General features: G+C 38.9%; 1 protein-coding gene and 1 non-coding gene across 13 annotated transcripts in view; one reads left to right on the forward strand and one right to left on the reverse strand.

The window, feature by feature from the left end:
- The window catches only part of PTPRK (protein tyrosine phosphatase receptor type K), a 618,756-nt gene that overhangs the window by 302,208 nt on the left and 289,103 nt on the right, over positions 1–27,445 (reverse strand). The gene's annotated exons all lie outside the window — the stretch shown is intronic.
- Positions 24,551–24,658, forward strand: LOC114116276 (U6 spliceosomal RNA). Its single transcript, XR_003590260.1, has one exon. It is a non-coding gene; the product is annotated as a U6 spliceosomal RNA (small nuclear RNA).

The following is a 27,445-nucleotide window of genomic DNA, read 5'->3' on the forward strand; positions in this document are numbered from 1 at the left end:
TAGCTAGAACACATGACGCAGAGAAAGGTACAGATTTGAGGAAGAAGATAACTAAGTACATTGCAGACATGACAGATTCACTAATTCTAAAATACATATGGGGTAAATGCTTAGGAGATAACTAAACAGATATATTTCAGAGTGAAGAAATAGGTTTATAATAAAGCTATAGATTTGAAAGTCATCATCTTGGCAGTGAGTAAGCTATCGATTTGAAAGTTAAAGGTGAGTAATATGGCATAGGGGCTTCCCTGGTGGCTCTCCAATGTGAGAGACCCAGGTTCGATCCCTGGGTCGGGAAGATCCCCTGGAGAAGGAAATGGTAACCCACTCCAGTATTCTTGGGAAGATAAAGAGGAGTAAACCACTGAAGATGAGATGGCTGGATGGCATCACCGACTCGGAGTCTGAGTGAACTCTGGGAGTTGGTGATGGACAGGGAGGCCTGGTGTGCTGCAATTCATGGGATCGCAGAGTCGGACACGACTGAGTGATTGAACTGAACTGAACTGAAACCACTGAAATGGAAGGCAAGACAACAGCCAGCAGAAGTAAGGTTAGCAAAGTACAGTTCAGACCTAACGATCGAGGAAGGAAGAGAAGGATCAGGAGGTTTCAGGCAGGGTGACACTCCCACCAAAAGGATTAAAAAAGACCAAGTAAATTATAGTAACTATAATTTTATAACATCAGAAATCTGCATAGACAACAGCATCTAAAGGGGCACAAATTTTGAAGTACAGGGTCTCTCTAATGTGATCCCAGGATTCTCGTTTCTCATGGGAATATTTGCCAATTCTGGAAACAGGCTGTGGTTCTAGGACAGACTTAGGACCTCTATGGGAGAAAGTGAAAACGGAAGCTTGCAGTAACAGCACAATAAGAGAACAATAAGCTAGAAATTTGAGAGTCTAAATAAAACATATGTAGGCTTCCCAGGTGGCGCTAGTGGGAAAGAATCTTTCTGCCACTGCAAGAGACTTCAGAGATGTGGGTTCGATCCCTGAACAGGGAAGATTCCCAGGAGAAGGGCATTCAACCCACCCCAGTATTGTTGCCTGGAGAACCCCATGAACAGGGAGGCTGGCTGGCTACAGTCAATAGTGTCACAAAGAGTCTGACAAGACTGAAGAGACTTAGCATGCAAGCACAGGTCACGGCAAAAAGCATGAAACGCAGGAGAGAGCTCAAGGAAAACTAAAAAAGAATCAGCTAAAGTTAGCCATTAGGAATCTTCCGGTAATGTCTGACACAGACAGTATTACTGAAGTGGAGGGGAATTTTCATTGAGCATTTACTATACTCAAGAGACTATTCTAACTCAGCATGTTCATTCATGCTCACATCTACTTTTGTTTCCCTCTTCTCTCTCTACCTCTCTGCACACACACAAATAATATATCTTAATTAGAATCACATGAGGTAGATATTACTTTTATCCTCAGTTTAAAAAAAAGGTAAGTGGCTGCACCAAAGTCTAACAACTAACAAGTCTTAGAGCCAAGAATGAACCCAAGCCAACCTCCAGGTTCTAATCTATCAACTTCATTATATTTCCTCTCAAGTCAGAGACACAAATGCAGTAGAACATTCCTTTAAATAAGCTTTAAATTTCCTTTAAAAGTCTAATATGTTAAATTTTTAAAGTGTCATTTTAAACAGCAAACTAATCAGGTATTATACTGACTAAATAGTAGTATCATGACCTTGACACCCTTTCCATTCTCATACCATACCAATATCCACCCCAAAGCCAATGACAGTGGGACACAGCAGGCTGCATGGATGATTCACCCTGTCTTCAATCACTCCCACCATAAACTGGCTCCTATGCTAATTCTCTTCTACATCAAGTCTGCACTGTATGACTATTAATTTCCCTGGAATACGCTGAAGTTGTGAAGTCAAAGAGATTTCTGTGAGAAGACAATTGCTTCATGATGAAAGAAGGGCTAATCTATAAAGACAGAAATATATGTGAGTGCATGTGTGAGTGTGTGTATACACAATCTGCATTTCCTGTGAAGGTTTTGATACAACTGTCCTGTCATTTTCTAAATATTGGAACAAAGACTTAGCAAGAAACAGAAGAAAAAATCAGAAACTTTAAATAGAGTATAATTTGAAGCAACTGTGGTACAGGTCACATTCTCGGGGATGAGAAAATTTGTTTTTGACACCCACTTTTCCTATATACAAATCACTGAGCACATCACATAACCTTTTAGAGCCAAGGCTCATTTGGAGATAATGCAGCTTTCATTATAAAGTTCCATGAAGCTTAAATAGTAGTATCTGTAAAAGTACTATATAAGTGAAAAGGTAAGATGATAAACATTGTTAATAAATGACAACTGTATAAGTTTATGCCAGGAAAAGAAGCTTTATTTGCTTGGATGGTTGATAGGAGTTTAAGGAAAGGGAAGGAGGGAAGACGCAGAAAGAAAAAATGAGAAAATTATTTCTGAAAAAAAATACAATGGTATGAATAGACTATGCAGCTGAATAATCAGTTCATTATTCAGTTTTGTTACAATTAGCATTAATTAAATTATTCCAATTCTAGGCTTATCTTAGTTTTACTTTCTTGAATTGTTTTACTTCCTTTGCTTCATGTAGGTGATAAGTTTAAACATGTTTACTACATCCCTGAGGAAAAGTTTCTTATCTGTTCATTTAAATTGGGCTTTATTCTGGACAATAAATTTAGATCTTGATTTAAAATGGAGTGAAAGAATTGGTTCTTTAGTAAAGAAAAAAAAAAATGTTTCTCTTTTCAGTGACCTCATTTCCCCTGCTAAGTGTTGTCTCTGCCTCATTAACGAGACCAAGAGAAAATTCCTAAGATCAGATTCCTTTATTGCTAAGGATCTAATCAGCTTTATCACTTCAGCAGAGCCCTTACCTTGTAAGGCTCTCCTGTCCACTCAGGGAAAACCAATCTCAATAGCTTAATTACGCAAAACTTGCTCGGGCTAATGTTCAGGTCAGAGCTAATGCCTGGTGTCAAGTAGTCAACGAGGGCTTCCCAGGAGAAGAGAGCAAGGGAAGCCATACCCTATGTCAACCTGAACCCACCCAAGAGGCCAACCTGAGAACAGAATGGAAGGGCTCCACTTTTCATGCTATTTCCACTCCACTCCATTACCTGAAATACTGAAGGGGATGATTCTAATCAAAATTTTGCTACTCTAGCAACATTCTTGGATTATTAACTAAATAAGTCAAGTAAAGTCGAACTGAAGGAGGGGAGAAGATGAAAGAACAAGAATGACATTATCCTTTGGCAAACAATTAATGCAGAAGCAATACTGCATATAAGGGGAAGCTGAACTCCAAGTAAGGAGCCTGGGCTCTGGCTGTTGGTCTGCTATCACATGGAAGAGATGCAATTTACCTAACTGTGTCTTCACAGCTTCAGATCGACAACACTGGCCTTGCCCATATTGAATTTTTGTATGAATATTGAATGGTTTATGTGAAATGATTAAATGATATACATATAATGATTAAATGATATACGAAATGCCATGTAAAACAAGGTATTATGGATTCGAGAAATCTAACCCTAAATTGAACTTAATTTTCTTTCAATATATCACAGTGTTAAACTGTGCCATTTTTTCAGATTCCACATATAGGCATTAATATATGATCTTTGCTCTTCTCTTTCTGACTTGGGCTTCCAAGGTGACTCAGACGGTAAAGTATCTGCCTGCGATGCGAGAGACCCAGGCTTAATCCCTGGGTTGGGAAGAGCTCCTGGAGAAGGGAATGGCAACCCACTCCAGTATTCTTGCCTCTAGAATTCTATAGTCAGAGGAGCCTGGTGGGCTACAGCCCACAGGATCACAAGAGTTGGACACAACTGAGTGACCAACACTTGCACTTTCTTTCTGACTTTTCCTTCACCCTGTTTGATAGACTCCAGGTCCATCCACATCTCTATAAATGACCCTGTTTCATTTATTTTTATGGCTGAGTACTATTCTGTTATATACATGTAGCACACCTCCTTTATCCACTGATCTGTTGATGGACACTTAGGGTGTTTCCGTGTGACAGGGACAGAAATGCAGATGTAGAGAACAGCTATGTGGACACAGGGGCAAGGAGATGGTGCGATGACGTGGGAGACTGGGTTTGACATAATACACTATCACCTATAAAACAGGCTGCTAGAGGAAACCTGCTATATCCACAGGGCGCTCAGCGCGGTGCTCTGCGATGACCTAGAAGGCTGGGATGGTAGGGGGAGGAAAGAGGGAGAGGGTATATGTGCACATACAGCTGATTCAGTTCATTTCACAGCAGAAGCCAACACAACACTGAAAAGCAGTTACACTCCAATTTTTTTTTAAGTGTAGGCTCCAAAGTCAGAGATACATTTCGTTCATATTCTTTAAGTATTAACTGTACCTTATGGAAAAATATATGTAAAGTTACTGTGTAACGTCAACTGATATACAATCTAAACCTATGTTTCTTTTCTTTCAAAACAAAACTGTGACTATCCACCTCAGGGTTAAAGGAGGATTAAATGAGCTAACACACCTGAACCATTTAGCAACAGCTCCTGGCACAGGGTGAGTTCTAGGTTAAGGGGCACCACTGCCACAATGGGGAAAAACATCTGTAAAAGACACATGGACTAAAATAAAATTTCTTCTCATTCTCTCCTCTCTTTTCAAAAAGCTTAACTCCCTGTCATGTATTTGGGAGGGAAAAAAAAAAAAAAAAAAACCTTAGAATAAACTAGTATTGTATTCCCATCAGTTCAGTTCAGTTCACTCCCTCAGTCATGTCCGACTCTTTGCAACCCCATGAATAGCAGCAGCATGCCCATAAACCTTCTCAAATATGTTTTCTGTGATTTGAATTTTTATGCAGAGTACATCATAAGAAACGCTGGACTGGAAGAAACACAAGCTGGAATCAAGATTGCCGGGAGAAATATCAATAACCTCAGATATGCACCCCATTCCAGTACTCTTGCCTGGAAAATCCCATGGATGGAGGAGCCTCGTGGGCTGCAGTCCATGGGGTCTCTAAGAGTCAGACACAACTGAGCGAATTCACTTTCACTTTTCACTTTCATGCATTGGAGAAGGAAATGGCAACCCACTCCATTGTTCTTGCCTGGAGAATCCCAGGGACGGGGGAGCCTGGCAGGCTGCCGTCTATGGGGTCACACAGAGTCGGACACGACTGAAGCGACTTAGCAGCAGCAGCAGCAGCAGATATGCAGATGACACTATCCTTATGGCAGAAAGTGAAGAGAAACTAAAAAGCCTCTTGATGAAAGTGAAAGAGGAGAGTGAAAAAGTTGGCTTAAACTCAACATTCAGAAAACGAAGATCATGGCATCCGGTCCCATCACTTCATGGGAAATAGATGCAGAAACAGTTGGAAACAGCGTCAGACTTTATTTTTTTGGGCTCCAAAATCACTGCAGATGGTGACTGCAGCCATGAAATTAAAAGATGCTTACTCCTTGGAAGAAAAGTTATGACCAACCTAGACAGCATATTCAAAAGCAGAGACATTACTTTGCTGACTAAGGTCCGTCTAGTCAAGGCTATGGTTTTTCCAGTAGTCATGTAAGGATGTGAGAGTTGGACTGTGAAGAAGGCTGAGCGCCGAAGAATTGATGCTTTTGAACTGTGGTGTTGGAGAACACTCTTGAGAGTCCTTTGGACTGCAAGGAGATCCAACCAGTCCATTCTGAAGGAGATCAGCCCTGGGATTTCTTTGGAAGGAATGATGCAAAAGCTGGAACTCCAGTACTTTGTCCACCTCATGCAAAGAGTTGACTCACTGGAAAAGACTCTGATGCTGGGAGGGATTGGAGGCAGGAGGAGAAGGGGACGACAGAGGATGAGATGACTGGATGGCATCACTGACTCAATGGACGTGAGTCTGAGTGAACTCCGGGAGTTGGTGATGGAGAGGGAGGCCTGGCATGCTGTGATTCATGGGGTCGCAAAGAGTCGGACACGACTGAGTGACTGAACTGAACTGAACTGAATTGAAGAGAGTATATCTTAAACGTTCCCAGAAAAAAATGAAATGGAAATTATGTGACATGCTGATGTTAGCTAATACTGTAGTGGGAATCACTCTGCAATGCATCCTTGTATCAAATCAAAACACTGTACATCTTAAATTTACATAATGTTACACGTCAATTATATCTCAATAAACCTGGAACAAAATCACTTCTTACAGGTAATTTTGAGCTTAAGAGTGATCAAAGGTAGAACCATCTGTATGAAGTAACAGAAATGGGACAATGGAAACCTATCAGACAATGATGAACAGAGCAGGGGAGTGGAGATGTCTATAATTCTCTTACAGGTAGTTACCCTGAATTGCTGGAGAAATCTAACCAAGGATGGAAGAAGATATGCGATCAAGGGAAGTGTTCAACTTTTTATTATCATTTTTAGGACAGAAAACACTTAGCTATTTAGAAGTCAGTGAGGAGAATTCAACTTGATAGGGTAAGTCTAAGCATACATGAGAGAAATGATAACTGTTAGTATGAGATAGAATAGCACAGGTTCCAAATTCCAGGTCGGAGGAGGCGCTCTATTTATAACGTGAGGAAAGAAGGAAAGGATGAAAAGCAATATGAGTAAATCTGTAGAACTGGTAGATAGGAGAGTTTCTATTGCATGGTCTCGGTTTTCTCAGCTACAGGGATGGGTAGGAAAGTAGGAGGGTATGAGGAACGGCTGGAGTTTTGAGAGAATCAAATGGAGCAGAATGGAGAGGAGAGGAGAAAGGGAATTGAAATGAAAATGTAATAGGATATCTAGGAGTATTGTGGGCCCATTTGAAGTTGGTGACTGAGAATTTCTACTGATTCTGATCTACCATGGAGCATGGTTCTATTGAAAACAGAATTTGCTTGATCTTAAGCCCATAAAAAATAGACAGAAAAAAAAGGAATCTAGGAGTTTATGGAAATAGAAGATGTGACAAAAAGATTACAAAAAAGAAATAAAGTTTTGATACAATATGCAAGTTGATGAATTGGCAAAAGACAGAAAGTTTGATGGACAAGTGCTCCCCATGAGGCTGATGGATGACCTTGGTAAAATTCATCAAGTAGAAAGAAATGAATTTATGTTATGGTCAGAAAGTGAGATGCTTACATGTAAAGTCAGAATACTTGTGAGATATTACAAGATGTGTTTAATGAGCAGCAGATTAAAACAAGGTAAGTGATTTTCACAGATGGGTGAAATATGGAAGGTGATTTTTATAGATGAAGGGATGAAGGAACTATGAAGGGGCTTCCCTCAATGATCCTGAAGGCATCCGGACAATGGTGGGCCCTGGAGGTCAAGAAAGCAAGTCTGACACCAGTACTAAAGTTCAGGATGGACAGAAGACAGTGACTTCACTCAGGATGATGTCATGGTTGAAAGGAAAGAATTCAAAGGGACAGCGGTGATTCCTACCCACTAACCTGATTCTAAGCTGCAGGGTATTAATATCTGCCCTTTTAGAGGCTGTTTTGGAAGACGTATCCTCAGTGTAGGCTTCCAAGGTGGCTCAGTGGGTAAAGAATACATCTGCAATGTAGGAGATGCACAAGACTTGGGTTCGATCCCTGGGTCTGGGAGATCCCCTGGAGGAAGGCATGGCAACCCACTCCAGTATTCTTGCATAGAGAATCCCATGGACAGATGAATCTGGTGGGCTACAGTCCATAGGGTCACAAAGAGATGGACACGACTGAAGCGACGGAGCACACACACACACCCTAAGTGTGGAGCTACAATAGAGCATGATTATTATAACATAATTAATTGTCTAAATAAATTTTCAAGATTTATTTTCAATAAATCTTCACTACTAAAATATAAGCTCGTTGAGGGCAGTGACTTATTTATTCCCCACAGCATCAGTGAAACACAAGAATCCTGTTGACAATTGGGACTTGGAAAAAGTTCCAACATGTTACAGAAAACAACCATGTATTAGATTATTCTAGTTAATAAGTTTTGCCTTCAGGGGAATTATGGGGGTAAGGTATTTAATTCAGTTTTACCTAACTCATAAAATTTTGTTGACATAATAAAATGATTCTCCCTTGAGAAAGTTCCAGATAATTTTCCCAAGATAATTTAGAAACCATGAAAACATAATTACTTCCCTTGAATAGTTAAATAATGCTGTGAGGAATAAATTTCTGCTTACAGGCCCCAGAAGATCTTATACTGAATAAACCAAATAACTATGTGGAAACTTCAAAATATAGAATCCAGTTTCTTTTCAAATATAAAAATACTCTATTTCTGTTCATACTTAAAAATTAATATGCATGTAACTGGAAGGTGATAACAGAAGTCTAGTGTACAAGAGCAGTCACCCACAATAGCTGTTTTCACAGGCACTGGCAATCTTGGGTTCTGCTCTCTCAATAAAGTTTCACTGAAAGTATCATAGAATTAGGAGCTTCACCCTGTTAGACCCCTGCAGGCCAGGCTGGCGTGCCTATTGAGTCATGTAATAGTTGGTTTCTAAGAGTCTAACGTGAAAATGTCTTTAGTAAAGGCCTGGAGGCTTTCTGAAACAAATGCATTCTTACCAGTCCTTGACATTGGTTGCTTACTTGTTTACTTAACTCCTGAGAAAGATAAACACCTACAACTGCAAAAGGTACCTAGATAAAATATTTAAGCTAAAGATATACTGGTATATTCTTTGGCTTTAAAGCTGCTTGAGAGAGTAATTAGAGGATTCTAATATAATGCCTACTACATATGGAAGGCACCAAAGACATACGTTGTTGTTTAGTCGCTAAGTCATGTTCAATTCTTTTGCAATTGATTCTTCATCTAAAACCCTTTCACATTTCATATTTTAGCAATCCTTAGCATCTTCACGACTTAAAGGTATGCAAAAACTCAAAATCAGTCAGTTATTTTCCTTAAGATGTCCTGAGATTAAATATGGCCTGTTTCTCAGGAGGACCAGTCTTGTCAAGACTGAACATTAGGAATTCGTTTTCTAAAGAGAGTAATGAGAGTTCCAGAGATCCTAAAACCTACACTATTACCTGAATACATGCAGGGTTTTTGTATAGTTACAAGGTCAATCGTGCAACAGAAACACACATAGACACACACACTCACACACGTAAAGGTGCATGTGCAAAACTCTATCTATCCACACACAATTATAATAATATGTGACTTAAGTAGACTTTTAAATGCAAATTCTGTGTATAGGGCAGCCAAGTATTCTTGAATAAAACTCAATGTTACCAAAAAACCCGGGGATTTAAATTGCCTAAGTGATGAGAGGAACTGCTACTTTATCTAACATGGAAAACAACAGTAGGTATAATAAGACTGCACTTGCATCAAAAAAACTACAACATCCATCCAAATGCAACCCTTTCCAGGGTGGTATTGTATTTGCCTGATAAACAACAGGACATCAATCAAACCACATGCCAGTGTCCAAGCAATAGTAAAACACCAGGACCACAGATCAAAAAGAGAAAACAAAACCTAAAAGATGTCACTCCACAGAAGACTCTACAAAATAAAAGGCCAAAGAAGGCTGTCTGAGAAGTCTCCACACTAAAATGAATATGCAAGTAAAGTACATTCCTATGTTTCAAATTAGCCCAAGGAGTTGGCTTATATCTAACAGAATCATCAAAAGTATCTCAAAGATCTAACTAAAGGATCTAATAAGAATAATTTTTAGAGCTCAAGCCAGAATGTTTAAGCTCATAATAACAGTCCATTAGTTATTTCAATTAATTATCATTCCTTAAACATATACTTGTAAGAAACTGTCACTAGTCTTTTTAATTAGAATAGATATTGATGTAGATTCATATGCATAAAAAAACGCATTACTCCATAATGTAGTTAAGAGACTCCCAGAAAAATTCCATCTCTGAAAATAGATAAACTTAAAACTTGAATCAAGAATAAATAATATTTACAAAATAAATGCAAGGGGAATTTTTGTGTTATCTGCATATTCTCTATATAATTAAGATGCATTTGGGGAGGAGGAAGGCATATATTGCTTTCTCAATAAGGTTTTGATATGTCTCTTATGATAACGAAAACACACACACCACAGAGATAAGGGCACACTAGTACCAGGCAGAGCCTGAACTCAGAGTCACAGACCTCAAATCAAAGCCTGTGCTGACCTCAAGGGGTCACTGTGAGGATTCAAAGAGATTATATGGGCCCAGCACGCTTCCATTGCAAAACCAATACAATATTGTAAAGTAATTAGCCTCCAATTCAAATAAATAAATTTATATTTGAAAAAAACCAAAGAGATTATATGTATTTAGAAGATTCTCCATAAATATTCACCCTTTCCTTCCTTTCCTGTCGTGCTCCAGGGACTGATTCAATACAGGCACTGTTTTAAGACCCCAGCCTTCCAGAAACCAGGCGACAAGGTAAACCTCAAGTGGCATGGATGCTGCCGACCATGAGGAAACTCTAAACTCTTTAGTACCACAGTAACACACCCAATACCTTACCCATTCCTAATCTCTAATGCAAAAAGAAAAAAAAAAGTTTTGAACAATACTACACCAGCATCACTAAGCTACCCTTACCTAAAACCCTTTCATCTCAATTTGGGGTCTTCTGTGGTGAAACCGCCTGAGACTAGAAACCACAGTATACTGTGTCCAACTCCCTTCATTCTTTAGAATTCCCAGTTCCAAAATAAGCAGACAGGCTAGGCATAATACTATAATATGTCTTTAAATATGTATTCAGAAATAAATTGAAATAGGACCCACTTGTTCATGGCACAGCCTAATTTATGTTAGAGTAAGAATTTAGCAAAAGAGAGAAAAAGCAAAAAAAAAAAATGATGAGAGGAGGGAAATTAAACAAAGTTAACTGAAATAATCCAAGATCTAAAAATGCCATTCATCACATTTTTAATCCTATGGGTCTGTCCTTAAATATATAAGCAAGCAACTTACATCAAAAAAGATTTAGTATAAAACTGAAAGTGGAGAAGCAAAGGGTAGCAAATTCATCAGCAAAATGTCATCTCTGTATCTTTACTATCATAGCTCCACCATCTGGGTTATATTTTATGGTTAGTTGTCGGAGCCAAAAATAAAAGATGACTGGTTAAGGTTGCTATTTCTATCAACATGACACTGAATTACAGTACTATTTTTCCTTGCTTCTAGAGATGTGCCATTTGTCTTCTTACAATCCACAGGCAGAACCTTTTAAATTTTAGCACCAACAGTCCAATCTCACACATAGCAGATCACTTCACTTGCACAACTATATCTGAAAAGAAAGTGCTTTAAAACTAACACAGTAAGTCTATTTCTCACCAAACTTAACTGACTCTCAAGAACTCTAATCTATACTCATGGAACTCAATTAAGAAAATTAAAATGAGCAGAGCAACCTATGTGTACTATCACATTAAAAAATATATACAAAATTAACATACAAAATATGTTAATGTTATGCACTTATATGAAAGAGAAAAGCAAGCTTTAAGTGAACCATGTAATTAAATGCCATTCCACAGGTAATATAACAGATCAGTGTACATCAAGGTAGAGTTCAACTGGATGCTATTTTGAGCCCTCACATCACAGATGCAAACATATTAATAAGTAATTATTTTGTTAAGACCACATGTAAAAAGAGAACACTTTATTTTCATCATATTGGCTTAAGAATTAAGTAATTTCAATGGTACTATATGTTACCATTTCCTCTTGAAAAAATAGGATGAGATCAGGGTAGAGAGACGTTTTTATACAATTAGTGTAACCAATCTGTGTACTTAGTTGAATGTGGGGATAAATAACTCTGTGAATTTTTTTCCCATTTAATTTTACATTTAAATGGGCAAGAATAGTGATATCTTTGACTAAAGATAAAAGAATACAGATTTACCTGTCTATTATATAATTTAAGATATTAGTGGAAAATGTTAGAAGAAATCCCCAGTTCAGTTCAGTGGCTCAGTCGTGCCCAACTCTTTGGGACAACATGAATTGCAGCACGCCATGCCTCCCTGTCCATCACCAACTCCCGGAGTTCACTCAGACTCATGTCCATCGAGTCAGTGATGCCATCCAGCCATCTCATCCTCTGTTGTCCCCTTCTCCTCCTGTCCCCAATCCCTCCCAGCATCAGAGTCTTTTCCAATGAGTCAACGTTTCGCATGAGGTGGCCAAAGTACTGGAGTTTCAACTTCAGAATCATTTCTTCCAAAGAAATCCCAGGGTTGATCTCCTTCAGAATGGACTGGTTGGATCTCCTTGCAGTCCAAGGGACTCTCAAGAAGTCTTCTCCAATACCACAGTTCAAAAGCATCAATTCTTCGGCACTCAGCTTTCTTCACATCCAACTCTTGCATCCATACATGACCACTGGAAAAACCATAGCCTTTACTAGATGGACCTTTGTTGGCAAAGTAACGTCTCTGCTTTTGATATGCTGTCTAGGCTGGTCATAACTTTTCTTCCAAAGAGTAAGTGTCTTTTAATTTCATGGCTGCAATCACCATCTGCAGTGATTTTGGAGCCCCCAAAAATAAAGTCTGACACTGTTTCCACTGTTTAACCATCTATTTCCCATGAAGTGATGGGACCAGATGCCGTGATCTTCGTTTTCTGAACGTTGAGCTTTAAGCCAACTTTTTCACTCTCCTCTTTCACTCTTGTCGAGAGGCTTTTTAGTTCCTCTTCACTTTCTGCCATAAGGGTGGTGTCATCTGCATATCTGAGGTTATTGATATTTCTCCTGGCAATCTTGATTCCAGCTTGTGTTTCTTCCAGTCCAGCGTTTCTCATGAGGTACTCTGCATATAAGTTAAATAAGCAGGGTGACAATATAGAGCCTTGATATACTCTTTTCCTATTTGGAACCAGTCTGTTGTTCCATGTCCAGTTCTAACTGTTGCTTCCTGGCCTGCATATAGGTTTCTCAAGAGGCAGGTCAGGTGGTCTGGGTTACCCATCTCTTTCAGAATTTTCCACAGTTGATTGTGATCCACACAGTCAAAGGCTTTGGCATAGTCAATAAAGCAGAAATAGATGTTTTTCTGGAACTCTCTTGCTTTTTCCATGATCCAGAGGATGTTGGCAATTTGATCTCTGGTTCCTCTGCCTTTTCTAAAACCAGCTTGAACATCAGGAAGTTCACGGTTCATGTCGCTGAAGCCTGGCTTGGAGAATTTTGAGCACTACTTTACTAGCGTGTGAGATGAGTACAATTGTGCGGGAGTTTGAGCATTCTTTGGCATTGCCTTTCTTTGGAATTGTAATGAAAACTGACCTTTTCCAGTCCTGTGGCCACTGCTGAGTTTTCCAAATTTGCTGGCATATTGAGTGCAGCACTTTCACAGCATCATCTTTCAGGATTTGAAACAGCTCGACTGGAATTCCATCACCTCCACTAGCTTTGTTCGTAATGATGCTTCCTAAGGATATCTCAGCACTGCTGAAATATGGGTGCACACACAAGTGTACACACACATTCAATTAGTTATTTGCAGGATATCAACTAAAAATATTCAGTGACATAGTTAATAAAAGTCGTGTCTACATCAGGGAAGGACACAGTCATACCTTAAGAATCTTTCTTGATAAAATTGTAAGACAAAAAGCTGTTATCTAGAATATTCAGAGGTCTGAAGTTAACAAGAACTGAAGTCTGAAATCTCAGTCAAAAAAGAAGGAAAATGGACATCCTTTTCTATATAATAAAATCAATATTATTTTTGAAGAACACTCATAACCCCTCTGAGTGTCTAGCAATCAATAAAAAATGGGTTATCTGAGGCACAGAATTTTAGAAATTACAATACTGATGAGAAAGAAACCCTTGGAACTCTATGTACAATTACAAAAGCCTAAAACTATATAAAGATGTGATTGATTCATAAATCATTTTTGTTACCTACAGCAGACAAAAAAAAGGGAATAAAACTGGGCTTCAAAGATAGACAGTGAGAGATAAGCTCTATCTTTACTGAGAATGGGGAATGAAAAAGGAGGAAAAGCTTTAGTTTATTGCCAGGATTTGGTTATAGGTAAGGGAATGTGACAGACACTATAATGACAAAGTATGTTCTTTAATGAACAGCATAAACAATAGAAAACAAGTAGAGTGATTTAGGAGAAGGCACTGGCGACCCACTCCAGTACTCTTGCCTGGAAAATCCCATGGACGGAGGAGCCTCGTAGGCTGCAGTCCATGGGGTCGCTAAGAGTCGGACACGACTAAGTGACTTCACTTTCACTTTTCCCTTTCATGCACTGGAGAAGGAAATGGCAACCCACTCCAGTGTTCTTGCCTCGAGAATACCAAAGACAGGGGGAGCCTAGTGGGCTGCCATCTATGGGGTCACACAGAGTTGTGTCCAACTAATGCAACTCAGCAGCAGCAGCAGCAGCAGCAACAGCAGAGTGATTTAGGTGACTTGAATCACCTAAATTTGAGTCACTCAGTTCAGTTCAGTCGCTCAGTCGTGTCCGACTCTTTGCGACCCCATGAATCACTGCACGCCAGGCCTCCTTGTCCATCACCAACTCCCAGAGTTCACCCAGATTCACATCCATCGAGTCAGTGATGCCATCCAGCCATCTCATCCTCTGTCGTCCCCTTCCTCTCCTGCCCCCAATCCCTCCCAGCATCAGAGTCTTTTCCAATGAGTCAACTCTTCGCATGAGGTGGCCAAAGTACTGGAGTTTCAGCTTCAGCATCATTCCTTCCAAAGAAATCCCAGGGCCTTCAGAACAGACTGGTTGGATCGCCTTGCAGTCCAAGGGACTCTCAAGAGTCACTCAAATGAATCTAAAGTAGATTAGAAATTGCTGAAAAGCAAAGACCTTTTCCAGAGACATCAGAAAATATTTAACCTACTGAAACTTTGCACTGGTTGTGCATAATGACATTAATATATCAGTAAATCATATTGAAGATTGAAAAATACCTTCGAAAGACCAAGTCAACAATTCACATGCAGTTCTGGCACCAGAAGCATCAACAACATCTGCAGACCTGATAGAAATGTAAAACTCTCAGACACAAAGTTTCTTCAGGTGATACTCATGCAGGATAAAATCTGAGAACCACTCATCTAAACTGATTTACCTTGGTTTAAAGATAAAGAAACAGTTAGAAGTCTTTGTCTTGGTCCTACAATTACTAATGGAAGAGTTGACTTTAAGAACTAGTCTTCTTGCTTCAGCATTGTTCTCTTTGCATGGAAAATCAATTCATGGTTAGATTCAGGATACAGCATGCTTGGGGCTGGTGCATGGGGATGACCCAGAGAGATGTTATGGGGAGGGAGGTGGGAGGGGGGCTCATGTTTGGGAACGCATGTAAGAATTAAAGATTTTAAAATTTAAAAAAGAAAAAAATAAAAAAAAAAGAAAAAGAAAATCAATTCATGGTTAGATTCATAGATTTTCTTTTTTTCAGACAACCCACTACACTTAAAATACATGAATGCTATGTGAACTGAATCACCTTGCTGTGCACCTGAAACATTGTAAGTCAACTATACTTCAATAATATATATTTATTAAGAAAATACTAATTTTTTTAAAGTTTTAACAACTGGCTACTCATTTATGCATCCAAAAATGAAGTGTATAATATTTGATAGTCGCTAGAAAGAAAGAAGTACCTAATTTTTAAACCCTGTCCTCAAAAGAGTCACAATGTGGCAGAAAGAGATGGACATGTTAAGAAGTAAATGCAGGGGCTTCCCTGGTGGCTACATGGTAAAGAATCTGACTGCCAACACAGGAGCCGTTGGTTAGATCCCTGATTCGGGAAGATCCCACATGCCACGGAGCAACCTAACCCCATGCGCCACAACTATTGAGCCTGTGCCCTAGAGCCCATGTGCCACAGCCACTGAAACCTGTGTGTCCTGGAGCCCAGGCTCTGCGGCAAGAGAATCCACTGCAACGAGAACCCGGAGCACCGCAACTAGAGAGTGAGCAGCCCCCACTCACCACAGCTAGAGAAAAGCCCGCACAACAAAAACTCAGCACAGCTAAAAATAAATAATAAAAATTTTAAAAAGAAATGTGGTGGTGTCAAAAAGAACAGCAGAGTTAGAGATCTAAGAGTTCAGAGGAAGGAGAGAATTCCTCCACCTGGAGGAAGAGCAAGAGACTTCAGAAAATCTCTGAGAGATTCTCTGGTCAGAGGGATCATCTGCATCCCCCGAGCACTTAGTGAGCACACACTAAGCATGCCAGCCCCTGGGGCTATAAAGACGGATAAAAGACAGAGACACAACTTCTAGGAGCAAAAGATCTATGACTTATGCAGAGCAATGACATACAACAAGAGAAAGATTGGTGAATAATTTTCTATCTGGGAAAGCAATGATTCAAACAGGAAATAATTTCAGGGTAGTTTTAAAACATAAAATGAAGAGGAAACAAAGTATCAGAGTAAAGAAGGTTCACTTGCAAAAACAGGAAAATAGGAACTTCCTGATCTACTGGCCTAAGCAATCTATAGAACTTTTAGGGATACTTAGGAAGAAGAGAAGGGCTTCCCATGTGGCTCAGCTGGGAGAATTCACCTGGAATGCAGACGACCCCTGGGTTGGTAAGATCCCCTGGAGAAGGAATAGGCAACCCACTCCAGTATTCTTGGGCTTCCCTGGTGGCTCAGATGGTAAAGTATCTACCTGCAATGCAGCATACCTGGGTTCAATCCTTGAGTTGGGAAGATCCCCTGCAGGAGGGCATGGCAACCCACTCCAGTATTCTTGCCTGGAGAATCCCCATGGACAGAGCAGCCTGGCAGGCTACAGTCCAAGGGGTCAAAAAGAGTCAGATATTACTGAGCGACTAAGTGCAGCACAGCATACAGGAAGAAGAGAAGGGTTTCCCAGGTGGCTCAGAAGTAAAGAATCCACCTGCCAGTGCAGGAGACACGAGATCAATCCTTGGGTTGGGAAGATTTCCTGGAGAGGAGAATCAATCCCATGGACAGAGGCGCCTGGAGGGCTACAGTCCACGGCGTCACAAAGAGACGGACATGACTGAGCACACACCCAGGAAGATGAGAGCAAGGAGCTGAGGCTAGGAAGTAGGAGGCCATGACCTTACCTTGCAGAGACATTTATGCCAGAAGCGGGAGTCTGCCCTTTAGCCTAACAGTATGGTGGCCTTTGAAGAGTTTTACAAATGAGATGATGTGATTGATCTGCACCTTAAAAAAGGACACTGGTAACCACCACCAGAATGAAGGCTGGGAATTTAATCAGAAAGAACAAAATATCTAAAATTACACTTAAACATGTTTGGATTTACTCAGCAAATCAAGAAATACCTATTGTACACATGTACAATGATGTGAGAAAATTTTATCCCTACATTCATATACATATTTATGAAGAGAGCAAGGATGTATTATTACATCTTCAGGAAAACGTGTGCATGTGTGTGTGGTTTGTCTGTTTTTTGGTTAATCCAAAACTTTACTACCAAGGCATCAGTGTTTAAGGTAAATTATCATAGAGAATTTACTTAAATTTAATATGAGACTGAAAATAATGTCATAACACAGTCTTTACTCTGAGAATTATAAAACTGGAAGTGAATTTATTGTAAGTACAATTTATTGCATTTGTAATAGTAAGTACATTTATTGCATTGCTGTAATAAGTTGCAAATTTTTATTTATTTTGATCAATATTAAATTCAGTTTTCATAGACAGGAGATGGGTGAAAATTCATCTTTAATTTTTCCTATACTATATGTCATCAAAAAAACAAAAGCTTACTAAACTAATTCGAACTTCAGACTCAAAAATCAGAGAGGTCTCTGATTTTCAGATAGGCCTAAAATTTACTAGTGATAAGTCTGATAGAAAGAAAAAATGTCAGACTGTATTTTTTTAATTCAAAAATCAATTAGGACCACTAAAAATTACTTAAGTATGATATTTTGAAGAGAAACATTGGGGGGGAATTTATAGGAAATAAAATCATTTGCTTTTTACTTAAACTATAGATACATTCATTTAAAAAATGAGTTTACTTGTATCTATAGTGTTTGTACCGATTTTCCTCTTTAAAAAGATAAAGGAAACCTCTTAAAATTTCTATAATAAGACCACTATATAAAGTTAAATTAAGCAAGGTAATAATTAAAGCTTTCATATGACTCTGTTTAAAAGATCAAAATATTTTACACATGCAATGATACCACAGAGTTAATCATGCATGCTTTAATTGGTTAATAGATTAATGAGGTCTTGATTTCATATTTTCCTTCACCTCTTCTTGAAGTACCCATGCTAATACAAGGGCTAATTGCTCAGAGAAATCCAAGGAAATGGAAAAAAGGAAGTAAAGGAGATAGCTATGGAATTAAATACTGATTTCCATGTTTATGCCCTTTATAGCATAGCATATGCCTTTGAACATTATGTAACTATCTACTGAATGCATAAAGTGTACAAAAGTTGAACAACATAAAAAAAGCTGGTGCTTTCGTAAAAAAAAAAAAGTACTAATACGGAAGAAAAACAGTAAATGAACATATAGTGTGGTGACAATGTGCTGGGGAGGCACATAGTAAAAGAAAAAGAGTAAGACACAGGATCAGGGGAAATCTCTGAGAAGGTAAAATCAGGACTGTAATTTCATAGAAAAAAGTCTTAAATTATACGGACCCAACCAGCAGTAGTTACCTTGAGGGAGGGGTTGGGTGGAGAGTTTCACTTTTTACTTTTTCAACTTTTGGTATTTGAACTTTAACAATTTATCAATGTTTTACTGATGTAACTTAGAAACTCCTTCTTAGGCCAAAGATTATATTATTATTCTCTGAACTACATTTTTCATGACATTGGCTTCCTCGAAAACATATTTTAAAATCCATTTTTTAAAAAAGAGATTGGATTTTATTCCAAATGTAGTTGAACAGGCTTAGCAGAGGAAAGACATAATCTGAATTATGATCTAAAGAAACTGGTGGTGACAAATGTGAGAAGTGGTTTGTGAGAGAGAAAGAGCCAGAAGCAGCAGCATTATTAAGGGGATCACTGCAGTTACTCAAGGAAAGGGTGATGATGGTGTTAACTATGGGGATGGCTGAGGAAATGGAAAAAATGGCCCTTATCTTTGCCACCTTCAATGTCCCTAGCACAGCAAGTGGCATGAAGTATGCCTTCCATACACAGATTTTCAGGTAAGAAAAATAGAAATGAGAGAGTTAGGGAGGCCAGCCAGTCATAGGGCTGTAATGTAAAACGTCTCTAATTTGAATTAGAGAGATAGGAATATTTTCCTTGTAAATACTTGTGTAACATCCATTTCTAAAAGCAGTTTAGTAATCTCCTAAGCAATTATAGATTTATATAACCACAATTTTAAAAATCACCAACTCGATGAACATGAGTTTGAGCAAGCCCTGGAAGTTGGTGATGGACTGCGTGCTGCAGTCCATGGAGTTGCACAGTCAGACACGAATGAACAACTGATCTGAATTTTTAAAATATATTCTGAACAAAATTATTTCTCATTTCAACTCCACTATTAAAGTATTCTGTCGCTTGGACACATTGCCGTATTTAAAATGGATAACCAGCAAGAACCTACTATACAGCACTAGGAACTCAGCTCAGTACTCTGTAACAGCATAGCTGGGAAAAGAAGTTGAAAAAGAATAGATACAGGTATAACAGAATCACTTTATTGTACACCTGAAACTAACACAACATTGTTAGTCAATTATACTCAAATATAAAAAAGTTGATAAAACATAAAGTATGCTGTCATAGAAATTTCAAATAATAGAAGATATTACAAAAAAAAAAAAGAATGTCATAACAAGTTCTCTAAAGACCCTTAAGAAACATTCCTTTAACAGCTTAACATTTAATCGTGTAGTTCCTCTTTAAAATCTGGGGAAAATTTTAACCAAAGAAATTACAAAATTGATTTGCATTCTCTTAGCTTTTCCACTTCTCTCTTTAGTTACAGGCTGAGGGATCTAGTCAGTTTTCATCTGGAGCCTGTTTAGCCATAATTTCTTTTTTTACCTGACTTGATCTGTCACTCGATCCAACTCTGAACTTCATTTTCTATTTCACCTGCATAAATATAAGTCCTACCTTATCTTTACTTTTCACTCTATATCAAACCCAATGCTTAAAATTAGAAATTGAAAACAAAATCTCAATTTCTGTTCCAACATATTAGATAATGCACTGTTTTATATCCTGTTGCTCACATGATCAAAGATATAAAAGGAGAAATCAATATTCACAAAGACTTTTCAATGGGTTGTATGGATTTGAAATTTGAAGATAATGTTTCTAAAGGAGAAAAGTAATGTTACAAATAATAAGTAACGGTCAATAAGTAAGCTAGCCCTTAAATTATTTTACTCCATTATAGGTAAAACACCATGCAGTCTTTTGTTATTGTTGTTCAGTCGCCAAGTCATGTCAGACTCTTTGTGACCCCATGACCTACAGCATACCAGGCTTCCCTGTCCTTCAGGATCTCCTGGGCTTTGCTCAAATTCATGTTCACTGAGTCAGTGATGCCATCCAACCATCTCATCTTCTGTCACCCCCTTCTCCTCCTGCCTTTATCATAGGCTTATTATTATAGATTCTTTATAAGGTACATTTTATCTTGATTTTTGAATTAGCAAAATGTTTACAATACAATCTAGCCACATGTCTACAGCTATTAAAGGATGGGTACTATAAAGGCGGGGGGGGGGGGGGGGGGGGGGGGGGGGGGGCTTCCCTGGTGGCTCAGCAGGTAAAGCATCTGCCCACAATGTGGGAAACCCGGGTTCATTTCCTGGGCTGGGAAGATCCCCTGGAGAAGGAAACGGCAACCCACTCCAGTACCCTTGCTGGGAAAATCCCATGGACAGAGAAGTCTGGTAGGCTACAGTCCATGGGGTCGCAAAGAGTTGGACACGATTGAGCGACTTCACTTTCACTATAAAGGGAGATTCAGTCTAGAGCAATACCATCCGACAGAGCTCTGTTCCACATGGAAACTTATCTATTCATCAGACATAGTGGCCCAGCAACATGTGGGCATTCAGCACTTGAAATGTGTGACTGAGAAAATGTATTTTTCTTTTTAAACAAAGAAGTATTTGCTTTAATTTTTACCTTCCAGTTTTACTGAGATATAAGTGATATACAGTATTGTATAAGTTTAAGGTGTAAGGCATAATGACTCAAATAAATCATGAAACGATTACCACAGTAAGTCTGCTGAACATCCATTCCTTATAGAGGAAGAAAAAAATATTTTTCCTTGTGATGACAGCTCTTAGGATTTACTCTCTTAATAGCTTTTATATATTACTTACAACAGTGATAACTCATTTATCACAGTTTACATCACATCCCTAGTCCTTATTTACCTTGTTACTAGACGTTTGTACCTCTGGACCACCTTCATTCAATTTCCCTTCCCCACCCCATCCCCACCTCTGGTAATCACAAATATGATCTCTTTTTCTATGAGACTGTTTATTTCTTTGAAGTTCAATTGACCCACAGCACTATGTTAGTTACCGAAGCATAACAAAATGATTCAATATTTCTATACATTACAAAGTGATCACCAAGGTAAACCTAGTTACCATCTGTCACCATACAAAAATATTACATTCTCATTAACTATATTTCCTATATTTCATCCCCATGACTCATTTATTTCATAAGCTTGTACCCCTTAGTCTTCCTCACCTATTTCTCTCATCCCTCCAACCCCTTCTGACAGCTACTTTTATGTTCTCTTATCTATGACTGTATTTATCTTTGATTGTATTATTCATTTATTTTGCTTTTCAGAGTCCATATGTAAGTGAACATGGCATTTGTCTACATATGACTTATTACACTTAGCATAATACTCTTTAGGTCCACCCAGGCTGTCACAAATGGTAAGCTATCTTTCCTTTTTATGGCCAAGTAATAGTTCATTGTATATCTATATCATAGTTTCTTTATCCATTCATCCATCAGTGGGCACTTAGGCTGCCATTTAGCTTGGATTAAATTTAAATAATTACATCTACCTAGTCACTATCTCATTGGACAGCAGAGCTCTGAAATATGCATTTCAACAAATCTGGAGAATAGCATTTAGGAGGCATATTAATGATAGTGAAATCAAAAGTAAAAAAGATACAAATGGACTGTCATAGTAAATTTTCATATAAAAGCAAAACAAATCCCGTAAGAATCAAGAATGTAGGCTCTACTCTTAAGGAAAGCGTTGAGTTGGGCCCTTACACGGTGGACTAATTATTTCATGGCACTAACAATCAAGAGTAACATGATTAAACCTAGACTCCCACACCAGTAGTTACTCGGCCTGAGAAAAGCCTCTCTATGTGTACAAATGACAAAACCAGTCAAGGTGCTTTATCTGGATCATGCCGTACTATGTGGTTTGCTATCAGAGTCGAATATTACTTTCCAGGTTCAGATATTACCCCAATTTTATGATGACAAACTAAGGAGCAAGAAATTAGTGAAAGTTACACTACAATGCAAAATTGTTGATACACCAATTTTATGTCCAGTTCCCATGCTTTCCCCCTAGGTTCATGTAAGACTCATGTGAGACAAACTCAAGATTAAATTTTTGAAACCAAGTAAGTTCATGCAGTGAAAATGTATTATAAACCATATTTCCTTAAAAAGGGATTTTATCTTAAGGGAATCAGATTTACAGTCTAAGTCTTAAGTTAAAATACAGATGTCAATCATCAATATCAGTGTCTTAACAATCCTAAATTTTTGAACCCTTTTTTATAGCAGTGAATACTTTGAGAAACATTAAATATCCATGTACAAAGAGAATACTAACTTCCCAAGGAAAAGAAATGACAGTGTTTGAGTTTTCCTTTAAAAAGATAAAACTATCCCTGCTTATCGGCTATGAGGGTGGTGTGCCAGAGAAGAAGAGAGAGAAAACATACTTTACCCCAAATCATCTAAACTGCCAGTTGCTTTAGATACTCAGTTTAAGAGCAGGGCCTATGATAGGAATAGCCACGTTTTACTATTATTAATTTGCATGTCAATATGAAACATCAACATAAAAAGTCTATTTTGTGAAATAACGAAAAAATACAAAATACTTTGGATCATTTAGTCTTTCTACAATAGGAGATTAACAGGTACTTCTTTCTTTTGCATGAAGTTGTAACTGTCCTAAGCCAAAGGCAAAAAATGTCCTAAAGTACGGAGCATTCTAGATAATTCATAAACAATTACAGCCTATCTTCCTTCAGGGTTTGCTGAGCAGTGGTAAGTCCAGCTTTAAACCGCCCACTACCTTGACCCCCAGCTGATCTCACAAGGGAGAGTAATGTACTATAGTCCGTAATGGGCACCCCTACCTCTGTGAGGCAGGAGAAGCGGGGGCTTACTCCATGGGAACTTTGCCAAGGCCAAATAGAAAGAAGGTTCTAAAAGAATCACTCATCAGCACTGGGAGTATCTGTTAGAAGGCAAATGGCTCCAGGGTGGCGGAGGGGAGGTTAATGCTTTATGAGGAAGCTGTCAGAAGAATTTGGAAAAAATCACCTAAGAATGAAGAGGAGACTGTTAGTGGAGAGACACTCGTGGTGGTGGTAACAGAAGGGACCAGAGGAACCGTAATTTGGTGACCCCAGTAGAATGTTGGTAAATTTTCCACAACTTACTGGGAAAGCAGGAAAGATGACAGATTCTGGTTTGTGACATGTATTATTTCAGTGGTGAAAATGCTCCCACCATGGCCAACCTCAAGCTACAAATGCTAAGTTACTGAATACAGAGAGGGAAGAGACAAGCAGTAGCATATTATCATCTATATAGTATTTTGCACCATTAAAAGATAAATATCAAGAGTACAGACAATAAAATGCAGCAAGTTAATAAGGAAATGATCAGTTTTAAGTATTTATTACTTAAATAACATAATTCACTTATATAACACAATTAGTAATGGTTACTTTAGCAGCAAGATCACAAAATTTCGGAATATTTAACAATCAGCTTGTGTGAGCCAGTACAAGGAAGTTTTTGCACAGCTATACAAGAAACAAACTCAAAGTAAAATCAGGGATTGCTCCTGACAGCTAACATAGGTCCAACTAAGGAAGAAGACCTCTGCCTCCTTTATGTCCACTTCCAACCATGTACTGGCAAAAAGACAAAAGAAACAGTTAACTGTATACTGGCTTCTCTCCTTTGAAAGCTCAACTGCAAGTCTAGGTGAGAATGAGTGGAGGAGAGGCAAAATTAGAGCACGCACACTTGAACTGGGCTGACCGGAATTTTAATAACTGAAAAATGATCATAAATTATGAAATCTGCCCAACATGTTGTTAAGAATCAGGGAAGAGTAAGTTAAAGTATAAATGAAAATAATGGTTGGTGGTTTTCTGAAACTTCTCTTCCTACAGGATACAAACATGCTTAAGGTGGCACTATTTGGAATACTAAGCTAGTTATCCACTGCTAACAAGAAAACCAAAACTTAGTGCTCACCTGAGCAGCACATAAACTAAAACTGGAACAATATAGAAGCTAGCATGGCCGCTGCACAAGGATGACCGACATGCAAATTCATGAAGCAGTCCATATTTTCCAGACATTTCTCCAAAGAAGACATACAGATGGCTAACAAACATACGAAAAATGCTCAACATCACTCATTATTAGAGAAATGCAAATCAAAACCACAATGAGGTACCATCTCTCATTGGTCAGGATGACTGCCATGAAGAAGTCTACAACAATAAAGACAGCGTAAAGAAAACAGAACCCTCTAATAATGTTGGTGGGAATGCAAACTAGTACGGTCACCATGGAGAACAGGAGGAGATTCCTTAAAAAACTAGAAATATAACTGCCACAACCCAGCAATCCCATTGCTGTCCACACTGAGGAAACCAAAATTGAGAGAGACCCATGTACCTCAATGTTCATTTCAGCACTGTTCACAGTAGCTAGGAAATGGAAGCAACCTAGATGTCTAGTTCAGTTCAGTTCAGTCACTCAGGCATGTCCGAATCTGCAACCCCATGGACTGCAGCATGCCAGGCCTCCCTGTCCATAACAAGCTCCTGGAGTTTACTCAAACTGATGTCGATTGAGTCGCTGATGCCATCCAACCATCTCATTCTTTGTCATCCCCTTCTCCTCCTGCCTTCAATCCTTCCCAGCATCGGGATCTTTTCCAATGAATCAGTTCTTTGCATCAGGTGGCCAAAGTATTGGAGTTTCAGGTTCAGCATCAGTCCTTCCAATGAATATTCAGGACTGATCTCCTTTAGGATGGACTGGCTGGATATCCTTGCAGTCCAAGGAATTCTCAACAGTCCTTTCCAACACCACAGTTCAAAAGCATCAGTTCTTCGGTGCTCAGCTGTCTTTATAGTCCAACTCTCACATCCATACATGACCACTGGAAAAACCAAGCCTTGACCTGAGGGACCTTTATTGGCAAAGTAATGTCTCTGCTTTTTAATATGCTGTCTAGGTTGGTCATAACTTTTCTCCCAAGGAGCAAGAGGCTTTTATTTTCATGGCTGCAGTCACCATTTGCAGTGATTTTGGAACCCAAAAAAATAAAGTCTGATACTGTTTCCACTGTTTCCCCATCTATTTCCCATGAAGTGATGGGACCAGATGCCATGATCTTCGTTTTCTGAACGTTGAGCTTTAAGCCAACTTTTTCACTCCCTTCTTTCACTTTCATCAAGAGGCTCTTTAGTTCTTCTTCGCTTTCTGCCATAAGGATGGTGTCATTTGCATATCTGAGGTTATTGATATTTCTCCCGGCAATCTTGATTCCAGCTTATGCTTCATCCAGCCCAGCATTTCTCATGATGTACTCTGCATATAAGTTAAATAAGCAGGGTGACAATATACAGCGTGACTTACTCCTTTCCCAATTTGGAACCAGTCTGCTGTTCCATGTCCAGTTCTAACTGTTGCTTCTTGACCTGCATACAGATTTCTTAAGTGGCAGATCAAGTGTTCTGGTATTCCCTTCTCTTGAAGAATTTTCCACAGTTTGTGGTGATCCACACAGTCAAAGGCTTTGGCATAGTCAATAAAGCAGAAATAGATTCTGGAACTCTCTTGCTTTTTCAATAATCCAATGGATGTTGGCAATTTGATCTCTGGTTCCTCTGCCTTTCCTAAAACCAGCTTGAACACCTGGAAGTTCATAGTTCACATACTGTTGAAACCTGGCTTGGAGAATTTTGAGCATTTACTTTACTAGGACGTGAGATGAGTGCAGTTGTGTGGTAGTTTGAGCATTCTTTGGCATTGTCTTTGAGATTGGAATGGAAACTGACCTTTTCCAGTCCTGTGGCCATTGCTGAGCTTTCTAAATTTGCTGGCATATTGAGTGCAGCACTTTCACAGCATCATCTTTTAAGATTTGAGTCCCACTGGAATCCCATCACCTCCACTAGCTTTGTTTGTAGTGATTCTTTCTAAGGCCCACTTGACTTGTGGGATGGGAATAGAGGGAACACAGCTCCACCCATCAACAGAAAATTGGATTAAAGATTTACTGACCATGGACCCACCCATCAGAACAAGACCCAGTTTGCCCCTCAGTCAGTCTCTCCCATCAGGAAGCTTCCATAAGCTTCTTATCTTTCTCCAACAAAGGGCAAACAGACTGAAAATCACAATCACAGAAAACTAACCAATCTGATCACATGGACCACAGCCTTGTCTAATTCAATGAAACTATGAGCCATGCCGTGTAGGGCCTCCCAAGATGTACGGGTCATGGTGGAGAGTTCTGACAAAATGTAGCCCACTGGAGAAAAGAATGGTAAACCATTTCAGTATTCTTGCATTGAGAACCCCATGAACAGTATGAAAAGGCAAAAAGACAGGACACTGAAAAATGAACTCCCCAAGTCAGTAGGTGCCCAATATGCTACTGGAGATCAGTGGAGAAATAACTCCAGAAAGAATGAAGAGATGGAGCCAAAGCAACACCCAGCTGTGGATGTGACTTGGGGGGGAGGTTCAGGACGGGGAGACACATGTGTACCCATGGCTGATTCATGTCGATGTAGGGCAAAAACCACCAAAATACTATAAAGTAATTAGCCTGCAATTAAAATGAATAAAGTTAATTTTTAAAAAAAAAGATTAAAAAATTAACCTCTCCTTTGCAGAAAAACAACCTGCTATTTTAAACAATGATGTCATATAAATGGTGATATATGCTGTCCTGCTCTTTCCATATAGGCATCTTTTCTCTACCACAGATTAACAGCAAACTTGAAGGACTATATAGTACACTAAATTTGCAAGTCATTATTGTTAAGAACCATAATGTAGAGTACCTCAATGCACTTTCTTTTACTTGTTTCGCACAAAAGAGCTGCAAGGTAGGTAG

The sequence above is a fragment of the Ovis aries genome, chromosome 8 (genome assembly GCF_016772045.2).
Source record: "Ovis aries strain OAR_USU_Benz2616 breed Rambouillet chromosome 8, ARS-UI_Ramb_v3.0, whole genome shotgun sequence".
Lineage (NCBI taxonomy): Eukaryota > Metazoa > Chordata > Mammalia > Artiodactyla > Bovidae > Ovis > Ovis aries.